A 12,441-nucleotide genomic window follows, 5' to 3' on the forward strand; every position below is an offset into this window, starting at 1 on the left:
TTTTACATATTGCTATGTGAAGGAGGCTCAGGGTTTAGTAGCTGAACAGCCCTGAGAACAAAGGTTGTTCTTCTCCTCTGTGTTCTGAGTTTTGAAGGGTGCCATTCATCCGCCGGGGTTGCTATATTAATACCTCTGAGTAGTTAAATGCAAGCTCATATTGTGTGTCATCACATTTTGTAGCGTTAGCATCCAAATTTACACCATGAAGGAATGAAACCATGCTGTGAACCTTTACTTGAACCCGAACTACTGTGACATCTTATTTCACACCTAAACAACAATGTTTGGGAAAAGCTGAAAATATAGTGATATATTTAGCAGAGTTATTTTAATGCAAAAATCACATCACATCAAAAACTGCCTTTACAACTGTTTTGTTCACAGTTGCATTAGAAAAAAGATGAAGGTTATTCTCTGTGAATGATAGAGGCAGTTCCAAAAGATGAATGGACAATGGATGATAGAGGATGTATGTTAATGCCATTGATGACTCCACTACATAAGACCTTTTTCAACAGCATCGTCATAATTTAAAGGAGTATTTTAATGTACTTTGCGCACCTGTAACCATTGTAAAAATACAATTATCAGTGGGTTTTTCATCCATCCATCCATTTCTATACCCGTTTTATCCTTTGCAGGGTCACAGGGGTCTGCTGGAGTCTATCCCAGCTCATTACAGGCGAGAGGCAGGGGTTCACCCTGGACAGGTCACCAGTCCATCACAGGGCCAGATATACAGACACACAACCAGACACACTCACACTCACACCTACGGGCAATTTAGAATCACCAATTAACCTAGTATGCATGTTTTTGGACTGTGGGAGGAAGCCGGAGGGAACCCACGCAAGCACAGGTGGAGTATGCAAACCCCACACAGACAGACAGACTCCCGCCGGGCCAGGGAGTTGAACCAGGAACCTTCTCACTGTGATGCAACAGTGTTAACCACTAAGCCACCGCACTGCACGGTTTTTCATGTTGGTGTTATTAATATTGTTAGTGTTCCTTCAAGCGTTTTCCAGATTGACTTTGTAAGCCTTTGGCCTCTAATCTTGTGTACAAATCTCTCTCTCTTACATACATCAACGGCAAAAAACATTCATAACTAGTTTTTCAATCTAACAGGAAAATGTTTTCCCTGTCTGAGATGCAACATAATGTGTTAGTCTTGTGCAGAATATGCATGCGAACACCATGCCAGAGGTGAGATGTGCCGTAGGCGTGACAGAGCGATTGAAAGTAGAGGTTGGTTTGCATCAAGGATCACCTTTGTGCCCTTTTTTTGTTTGCTCTGGCGATGTACAAGCTGATAGATCAAGTCAGACAGGAATCCTCTTGTACTATGAAGCTTGCAGATGACAGTGATCTCTGTGGAAAGAACAGTGAATGAGTGGAGGAAAACCTGGAGAGGTGGAGGTATGCAGTAGAAAAGAGAGGAATGGATGTCAACCGTAGCAAGACAGAGTACATGTGTGTTATTGAAACGGAGGTGAGGGGAATGGAGAGGTTACGCAGAGTAGATGGAGGAGGTCACCTGTTCAGAACAGTGAATGTGGAAAAGTGGTGAAGAGTGATGATGTGTGACAAAAGAGTGGCAACAAGAATCAAAGGGAAGGTCCATAAGACTGTGGTGAGATCACATATGTTATATGGTTTAGACACAGCGGGAAAGACAGAGGTCAGAGCTGGAGGTAGTGGAGTTGAAGATGCTGAGGTTCTCTTTAGTAGCCACAAGGATGGAAAGGATTGGGAATGAGCTGATCAGAAGGACATCTCAGGTTGGCTCTTTAGGAGACCAAGAGGGACCAAATTAGGATGGTTTGGACATATGCAGAGGAAGGACAGTGGATATACTGGAGGAAGGATGCTGGCCACGAAGCTTGATGGCAAAGAGGAAGACTTATGGTTGTGGTGAGAGAGGACGTGCAGCTAGTTGGAGGGACTGGAAGGAGTGGAAGACGGGATCAGATGAACAATAAATATTCACTGTGGCGACCCATAAAGAGAAAAGCTGAAAGCAGAAGAAGAAGACGAATTTGAACACTGTTTTCATATGACAACAGTAACCTTTGGTATTTGATAATTACTGATACATGACAAAAGATAAGCTGTGTTATCACAAAAGGCTCCTGTTTATCCTTTAATTTAGGGGTTAACCAGCATTAGTTCAAATATTTGTGCAATAAGCATATAATTTACCATGCTAATATTTGGTTTCCCTGGAGGTGGGTTTATTGACTCTTAACGCTGTTTAAGCAGATACAGTGTTTATTGAAATGTGTTACGAGGAGCAAACATGTAATATCCTGAACACAATGAATTCTCTGACCCAAAACTGGTTCATTAGATATAAAACTTACAATAAATACTCTCAGCTCTGAGCCGCCTGGATGGCATGGGACCTCCGGAGGAAAAAATAACCTGTACAGCCTGAACAGGAATCAGGCGTGAAGGGAGGACTGGCTCCAAGGATCATGCCATACAGTGTGGTATTGTTTCCGTCTTTGTATTAGTTGTGTCGTTTGTATAATGCTCTGGTTGTGTAAGTACGGACCCAATTTCTGATCCTCTTAATATCGGCCAGAACTCAGCATCATGGGACCAGCTATTTTGTTGGTCTTGCAGGAGCCAAAGGGCCGATTGCAAATACTCAGAGCCCACAGCCCTGACACACGAAATCAAAATACACAACACCCATGCAGGAAGGATGTGTTTATTTGTAAGAGAGTTCAGTGAGCAGGGAGGAAGATGAAATTAAATGTTTGAACATGCTGCAACCCCTAAACTCACATACTCTGTTTGTGTGTGTGTTTTCACATGTGTGGGGGGCTGGTTGCAGAGAAATCCTAAAATGATTAAGGTGTTATAAGAGAGACAGATGTGCACAAAAGTATGCCAATGCGTGTCACAGGATCCTGTCACTGACATTTTCATCTTAGCCAATCACCGAGTGAAAAAGTAATTTCCCACAGGGTTAAATTTGATCCGCTCTATCGCCGAGCTTCCTCCAAGCGACACATAACATTCCAGACAGGAATTTAAGGAAGCTGAGGAGCCAGTTTATTCTTTATTATGGGGCATTAAGCATCATTAGAGTGCAAGATATAAATAGTATTGTTAAGAACGGATATGGAATATTATTACTTAACAATAAAATGGGTTATGGGGCAAGGGTTAGTGTGCCACAGTGTACAAAACCAAAAACAAAGAAGAATGAAAGGAGGTTCTGGGAAGCAAGTATGTTATATCACAACAGTCGTGTCATAAGACCTTCCAGCTTGAACAAAAACCGGAAACTGGTCATGCTTAAATTCCCAAATATCTTTCTTCGGTTTCTGACAATCAGCCATTATTCCTTGTGGAACGCAGAGCGTCTCCACCGTGTCTACATCCACATGTAAGGCAGAGTGCTCACAGCTAAATGTCATCTTAGATCTGTCGAGGTGAAAGGAGCGGTTTATTCCTCCATTCGGGAGCAGTCACATCTGAATGCCCCGGGTTAGGGTACTCATCTCCCTGTATTGTAACTCAGATGAACTTCTCAGAAATCACGACACAGAGAGGCACCTTTTATCTCTGTCAATGTCCAATTGGGCGTCCAATCATAATGTCACAATTATGTTTCATCATTGAGGCTGGAATTCATTCCTCTAGTTTTAATGTAGTCTTAAGTATATATTTTAAGCTTTATTTACTAAGGATCATATCAATTTGTTTTTAAAAGTAGTTGTTCGTGGATATTTGCTTAAGGAGAATGATCTCACAGCACTGCAATGCTGCTCAGTATCTGCAGCTTGCTGTGATGTTTTCACTCAAGATTTCACAGTTTTTCTTTGCTCTCAATGTCCTCATGGTGTTATTTTTTTGCGCAGAGAAGACTGCTGCTTGAAAGTAAGAGTAAGAGATCTTTCCCACAGGAGTTGATGAAAAGCAAATAATATAAGACTTACCAGCTCCATTAAAGACATTTGGCAAACCTAGCTTAAGTAAAGCATCAGGAAAAACATGGATACTAACCAGAGTAAAATGATATTTTGGCCCATGTCCCATCTAAGCCCATATTGTGGGGCTATAGGCATTGCGTGCACCATCAAAACTTTGTCCAGGATATCCACCATGAGCAGGGGTGGACTTACCGTTAGGCAAATCTAGGCGGTTGCCTAGGGCCCCAAGTTCCTGAGTGGCCCCGTAAAATCCTCATACACTAATGGTTAATACAGTTATTACTTATTTGCGCGTATTAGTTATATTTATGATTAAAATCCTCTTGCTAAAATGCCAGCAGAATGCGTATCGTATTATGTGTGTGTCGGTGCCCCCCCTTCAGTGTCCCCTACATTGGATCAGTCCATCTTACTGCGCATGTGCGGAACAGATCCAAGAAAACGGTGGCAAGACGAAAACAAACAGCAAAAAGTGGCGAGAGAGGAAGAGGAGGGGACCGTAATCGAGAAGAGAAAACACAACACAAAGATGAAAAGAAGCTACCCCACCGGTGATGAAAAGAGGAGGAAGAAGGAAGAAAAGAAAAAATGACGTTGATTATTCGTTATCAAGTGAAAACAGTGGGCAGCAGTGGCTCAGGAAGTGGAGCGGTCATCCAATAATCAATGGTTTGGCAGTTTGAATCCCGCTCTGCGCTTCATAGTGTCCTTGGGCAAAAAAAAATGTATTTGATGTATGTGATCCATCCTAAGTATTCTAGAACCTCCTGGTAAAAATAATACATGTGTATTCTGTTAAAATGTATACATCTGTATAATTGACCTGTTGCTTTATGTGTTGTCTTTTCATTTCAGAGGACCCCATGCCTGCCTTTACCTTGGGACCCAAATTTCTTAAATCCGCCACTGGCTATGAGGAGGTTTGGGTTCTGCATTGGACGAAGCTTCGTAACATGCTGACACCCACCTTGTAAATGTTTGTATTACCTATGGCCATGGTTGTATTATAGTTTTGGCATGACACTTACACAGTATTTAGAAATATATTGATAGAATTAGGCCGCAAAATCACTGCGTTTCCCTTAAATCATGTTATGCAACAAAGTTGTGTTTTCTCCTCTCCAATAATAATGGCAGTAGATGCAAATATCTGCAACAGCTTGTTGCAAAAAGCCTTCCAGGAAGTGGTTTGTAGACATTAACTAGCTTTTTAAGATGCAGTTATTGATGCACGCTAGTTCTCTCTAGCCGTCAGTGAAAAGCTCTGACTTAATTTACATTAATAAGGAAGAGGATGTGAGCATCACCTGCTGTGGCAGCTGATCATTCCGGGAGAACATGTTGGTGTGAAAGAAGAAAGAAAATGTTTCTACTGCTTTATAGATACAAATATTAAGTCCAAGTCGCTTGATATTTTTACCCCCATAAAAGCTTTCCCCTTTATTCTGCAGTTTGTCTTTTTTTTTTTTTTGTCTGCACACATATTAATGGTTAATACCATGCTGGTAAGAACCTAAGGCATATATATGTGCATTTTTAATAGGGAATAAATGTTCCAAAACGCACACACAAAAACAACTTGATGTTGGAGTGTTGTATAAAGTTAATCCAACCTGTTACAGTACAGTATATGCTTGGTATGTCTCAGCCAATCAGGGCGCTGGTTGTTAGTATGTAGGGACTCAATAGGAGTGGTTGCCAGGTTCGCTATTGTCAGCGGTTTTCACGCAACGGGAACACGATCTGGCAACCTGTTTTTACTAACAACAGTTTCCTCACTTTACTCAGCTCTTACAGAAAAAGCAAAAAAAAAAGCCGAACTCATATCACTATTGCAGTATTGTAGAAAAACACGTTTTGAGCTTCTGACTTTTTTTGTTTTTGTTTATGCCAAAGTTTGTTTACTTTATAAGATACTGCACGGTTAAGCTCCCCCATCCCTAAATCAAACTGCTTTCTCAATTGCAGCAACCAAACAGTGGAGTGCCATCCCTTCAAATATTTGATGTTAATCTTAAAAAATGGTTGAAAGACAGTCACATTACTTGTTGTCATTAAGATAATGTCCTTCTTAATGTTGGCTATAAGCACTGGTCTGTCCTACAGGTCTATTTATTATTATAAATATACATGTAAATATTAATATACCGTATTTTCTGGACTATAAGCCACACCTGCATATAAGCCGCATCCGCTCTATTATTAAAAAAATAATAAAAAAAAGATATACAAGCCGCACCTGCATATAAACCGCATCCGCTCTATTTAAAAAAAAAGATATGCAAGCCGCAGATATTTATGTTGTTAGGTTAGATATTTACTACATGTACAGAAGGATTTTGAACTGTAAATGATGTACATGTTTGTACCTAAATAGATCCTTTCCTAACAGTGTCTTTTAACACGGCAGCAACTTTGCTGATTAAAACGGGACAGAACCAAGAGAAAATAACCAGTATTTATTTATCTATTTATCTGTTTGAAATCTGCTTCTACCTACTTCTATCTGCTAAAGAAGAAGTAGCGTATTCTTCTTTGCATTTATTTTGTCTTAGTTTTGATTCTAATTCCGGTTAGAGCGCCCCCGAGCGGTGGAAGAAAAATCCACAGAATAGCCGCACCTTTGTATAAGCCGCATGGTTCAAAACCTATAAAAAAAAGTAGCGGCTTATAGTCCAGAAAATACGGTAATTAATATTAATATGATGAATTTAATAATGAATTTAAAATATCGCCCGTCTCCACTCCACTACAAATTGTCAGACTCAATTATTGATCCAAAAGATTAGGTATTTATTATTTACAGATTCACAGCGCGCAGGCCAGGATTCAAACCCGTGATTGCAGGAGGACTACATCCTCAGTATTATGAGCCGCTGCTTAACCCACTGCGCCACTGAGCAGCCCTTGACTTCCATATTTCAGCTGTGAGCAGCTCAAGAACGGGCCGCTTTGATGAATCGTTCATTACAGTTCTCAAATATAATCGATGGTGGCATGTCGTTTTATAAGAATCTTTTTGCCCAGAAGAAAAAAGAGCGACAACAACGACCCATATGTTCTTCTCTCGAAAAAACACACCTGCACCGCGGCTTTAGGAGAAAAAGACGCTACGGAGCGAGTCGGGATGCAGCGGCATCAGAAGAGCAGTGAAATACGCACCAGTCACAATTTGTCCTACTGTACATATTGTATTTCCCTGACCTGTTGAATCAATTAATTTTTCAATATTGTTTACATGTGTCATACATTAAACAAAACAATAATTATAATAATAATAATATGTGTCAACTGAAACCCTGAGCTTATTTTGTCCTCCTTCTTACATTAATAAGATAATAAGATAAAAGAAGAAAAAAATTAGATGAAGTAAAAAAAAAAGAAGTAAAATAGATATAATAGTAATAATGATAATTATAACAGTAACAACAACAACAATAATAATTAAAGCTGCAAGCAGCGATGAACGGGCCCTCGCACCCTTGTGCATGTTCAGGCGTGCTGCAGTGGAAGCGCTTGTATGACTTGCATGTAGCTGTCTTCAGGCCCGGACATTTAGCGGATGACACCACCCACGACTCTCTATATCAAACCATTCAAAAGTTATGGCAGAAAATAAGAACTATCAGCTATCGACCAATCAGATGAAGGGGCGGGGCTAATTTGCACCAATTATGGTCAAGGACTCAAAACCATGTCCGATGACACCACCCACGACTCTCTATGTCAAACCATTCAAAAGTTATAGCAGAAAATAGGGACTATCAAATATTGACCAATCAGAAGAAGGGGCGGGGCTAATTCAGGCCAATGAAGGTCAAGTACTCAATACTGAGTCTGATGACACCACCCACATGTCTTTATCACAACCCGTTCAAAAGTTATGGCAGAGAATAGGAACTATCAAATATCGACCAATCAGAAGAAGTGGCGGGGCTAATTTGCACCAATTATGTTCAAGGACTCAAAACCGACTCCGATGACACCACCCATGACTCTTTATGTCAAACCATTCAAAAGTTATGGCAGAAAGTAGGAACTATCAAATATGGACCAATCAGATAAAGGGGGGGCGCACTTCTTGGCGTCTATCGTCGCCACGGTAACGCTTTTGACTGAGAAAAGTAATGCGCGTCGTCGCAGGATGGAGACGCACATTTTGATGCATAAACACACCTGGGTGCACGTTACGGTTCGGGCGAAGAAGCGGCCAAAGAAATGGCATAAATTGCGCCAAAATTACATGATTAATTCAAAATGGCCGACTTCCTGTTCGGTTTCGGCCATGGCGCCAAGAGACTTTTCTTTAAGTTGCGACATGATACAGGTGTGTACCGATTTTCGTTCATGTACGTCAAACCGTATTGTGGGGCTTGGGGCACAAAGTTTTCTAGGGGGCGCTGTTGAACCATTAGGCCACGCCCATTAATGTAAACCATTAAATATCAAATTTTTTGCCAGGCCTGGCTTGCGTGCAAAATTTGGTGACTTTTGGGGCACGTTTAGGGGGGCAAAAAGGCCCTCATTTCGTCGGAAGAAAAAAAAAAAAGAGGAAAATAAAAATAAAAACGACATCTCCTACAGATACAATAGGGCCTTCCCACTGTAAGTGCCCCCCCCCCTCTCTCCCCCCCTCGAAAAAGGGACGTGATTCACGTGAGAATCATGCGTGAATAACGACAACATAAACTTGGTTATGTTACTTCATGCTGCAAGGAGCCAGTGCCTACGGAAAACAGAGCATGCCTCTTTTTGGTACGGCACATGACCCGTAGATGCAACAAAGGTATTTCTATTATGAACTTAGTTTTTTTTAATATATAAATTATCGTTAAATATTAAAAAAAACTAAGTTCATAATATTTGCAGGAAAGAAGAAATACAACCCTGGGGAAGCTAGGATCTCCATTGAGGGTAATGAAATCAGTAAAGTTGCTTCCACACCATTCCTGGGAGTAATGGTTGACGAGAAGTATTGCTGGAAAGAACACATTGACACGATAACAAAAAAGGTTGCGAAATCAGTGGGCATCATCAAGAAAATTAGTAGACTTCTAAATAGAGCCTGCTTAAAAACCTTATATTACAGTTTAATATATCCATATCTAACCTATTGTAATATTGTGTGGGCTAGTACCTATCCTTCCTACCTCCAAAAACTACATGTACTACAAAAAAGGTTTGTCAGATTGGCAACAAAATCTGCCCCATTGGATCCCTCTGCACCTCTATTCGCAACCCTCAATATACTAACCATTCTCAATATAAACATCCTTCAAACTTGTATTTTCACCTATAAAACAAAATACCAGAATTCTGAACTACCTGAACATTTCCAGCAATACTTCCAGTCTAACTCTAGTTTTCATTCATACCAGACTAGACAATCCAACCAGCTGCATGTCCCACTATATAGTACCACCAGGGGTCAGTTCTCCTTAAAATACAAAGGTGTCTCCCTATGGAATGCCCATTCCCATCTAACGACGAACTCATCCTCTCTGTCCACCTACAAAAGAAGTGTAATTAATAAATGAATTACCCAAGTAAGAAACTAAAGGAAAGAGATATACCATTGATATGATGATTATGCCTTACCTGTGTTGCTTTGCCAATCTTTTGTCTCGTTCTCTCTGTTTTAGTATTCACTTTTATTGTATTAGTATTTTAACATTCTGCAGTTATTTTTATTTACTCTGCTTGTTGATTGTTTTTTTCTTGTTTGTCTTCTTTTGTTTTTGTTTCTGTTCTAGTTTTACTTTCTAATAAGAAACAAGTCATGTAATGTCCTGTAAACGGCGAGGTCCTTGCATAAGCCCCCCTAGGGTTTCTGTCCTCACGTGCACAACCACTACCTGTTATCTTTCCTCTGGAAATGAATTATCATGTCATGTTTATGTATACATTCATGTTGTGCAAATTAAATAAATAAATAAATAAAAAAATTGCAGTTTTGCAAAATATTCCTTTATTGATTTGCCAGAAAAGCCACCTTAGGTAAGCCTAGAAAATGTTTTGTGACGTCGGACTATATGGGATTTTTCCGAAAATGACATGACATGTTTCCATATGATGTATTTTGTATTCACAGTTCCAATTTGTGCAGTTTTCAAGGTATTTATCGCATACTAAGCTTTATTATGTAAAATCACTCGCTTTTGATTCGTAAGTTTGCATGTGCAGCTAGTAATTTGGGGGATGCAGAGAATCTGCGTGATCTGCCTCTCAGCATCTCAGCTCAGTGTACTAAAAAGAATCTCCATCCACATTAAACCAATGTTATCACATGTCACATAGCCATCCATGCTCACTGGATGAACACAGGCAGAAAACACTGTGGAAAATAACATTTGTTACATGTTGCTCACAGAATAGTCTGTCTCCATATCACAGTTCTACAAAATACAGTGTTTGGTTGCATCACATCTGAATATTAGGGACAACTGAGTCAGCAGCGCTGAGAGAAAGGCCAGGCTCTAGAGAGCAGCTGTATAATGTGACGGGATTCTTGTCCAATAAACAATCGTTGTGAGTTTTACCAGTGTGCACTGTTTGTACAGTCAAGTATTTATACTATTTAATAACTTTTTTTTACCGTTTTACGTAATTTAGAGGATTTTTCAAGGTGAGGCCATTCACAACCCTGAGTAGAAAAGCATGCATATAATCCATTACAAAAGTAAAGATGACTTGAAAATGAAAACTGTGACGGTTTGGTCAGTTCCTATTTTATTTTGAAACCCATGTCTTTGTGTTTCAGTTCTGTTTTGACTTCCCTTGTTCCCATCTGCCCTGATCGTCTGCACCTGTGTCTCGTCAACCTTTCTGTGTATATCTGGTCTTGTCTTTCCCTTGCTCCGTGCTGCTACTGTGTACTGTTTCCACCCAACTTGTCATGGTTTGGATTATTGCTCTTGTGTTTTTTGTCAACGCTGCTCTGCAGCCCCTTTTGGTTTATTTTTGTCAATAAATCACTTTTTTTGGAACTCCTGCGCCTCTCCTGCGCTTGGAAACCCATGTCTTTGTGTTTCAGTTTTGTTTGTTCTTGCTCTTGTGTTTTTTGTTAACCCGTCTCTGCAGCACTTTTGGTTTATTTTTGTCAATAAATCACATTATTTGGAACTCCTTGCACTTGGGTCCTCATCCATCAACTCTTGGAAAAAAACAACCCATAAATAAAATAAAAAAGGAACCATAGCAACGATATTTTGTGGTTACAGTCACATTATCACGTTAATTGCGAATAATTAAATTACAGGCATATTTAGCGCGTTATGTTTTTGTTTTTTTAATCGCTTAATCTATTTTTTTTTAATCTCTAACTTTACTTCTGTTTGCAAGTTGCCTTTATTATGAAATCTGTGATTGTGTGGTGGACATGGCTTGAGTTGTGGGTGGAAAACAACGGTCAGTCATACCTTGAAGTGGACGTTGATTGGCTGTCACTGTGTGGGCGTGGTTAGCTACGCTGGTAGGATCCCATTGTAGCTACTCACCGCCCCCATTGTAGCTACTCACCGCCCCCCTCATGGGGGGGTTGAGTAACGGAGAAGAGAGGTGAAAATGGAGGAGCATGTGAAAGTTGTTGGTCCAGTGAATGTAGAGTTTACATTTCTAAAACGCCCCGACAGCACCATTGATAAAGGTAGATTGATATGTGTTGTTTGAGGAAAGGACTTTGCTCACCACCGAAGCAGCTCAAGTTTAGCCACATAAACGCAAAGCACCCGGTCGCGAGCGCAGCTAACATTAGCAGCAACGATGTTGCCCAAACTAAACTCGAGGACAGCAGCCCGCGCATGCGCACGTCTGCGACCGAGAGGCTGGCAAATGTTCTTGCCAAGTGGATGTAAATGGCTAGGACTGCGTCTGTTAAAAAAAAAGACTTTATAAAGCACTTTTTTTGTTATATATCAATCTTTTGATCTGCCACAATAATGTAATGAATTTAAAGGAAAGCTCCTCAAGTTGAGGGCTTTTTCAGTTTTCATTGTGAGTTAATTTTAAAAATAACTTGAGTTGCGGCACATTTGATAGTGAGATGGGAGATAAATTCATTTTCATGGGACACTGGAACCCTGAGGCACCATGTGTGTCTTGGTTAACTAAGATGTTGGGTTTTGAAGTATCCAGTGGTGCCACTTCCCCTGCATATACTAACCTTTTTTCTCCCTTGGGATTTCTTGCATTGTTGCATTCCAACAGTATTTCCCGCCAGTCCATGTATGCTATTGGGAACCTTTAAGCAAGTGACAACTATAAGGGGGGTGCTAAAAGAGTGAGAGAGATCCTGAAGACCCAGCTGAATAGGAATAACTAAGTCCCCACCATCAACCAGTCATCAGGTTTCCTACCGGGACAGCAGCTTGGACACTGGAAGTGATGGAAGCCACCATGGTGTCAAGACAAGAAAACTCAAGCTGCATGACTGACTCCACAAGAAGCAGACGGATGGCGGAAGGGGATTAGTGAGTGTCAAAGCCACTAT

This window comes from Cololabis saira, chromosome 19, assembly GCF_033807715.1.
Source record: "Cololabis saira isolate AMF1-May2022 chromosome 19, fColSai1.1, whole genome shotgun sequence".
NCBI lineage: Eukaryota > Metazoa > Chordata > Actinopteri > Beloniformes > Belonidae > Cololabis > Cololabis saira.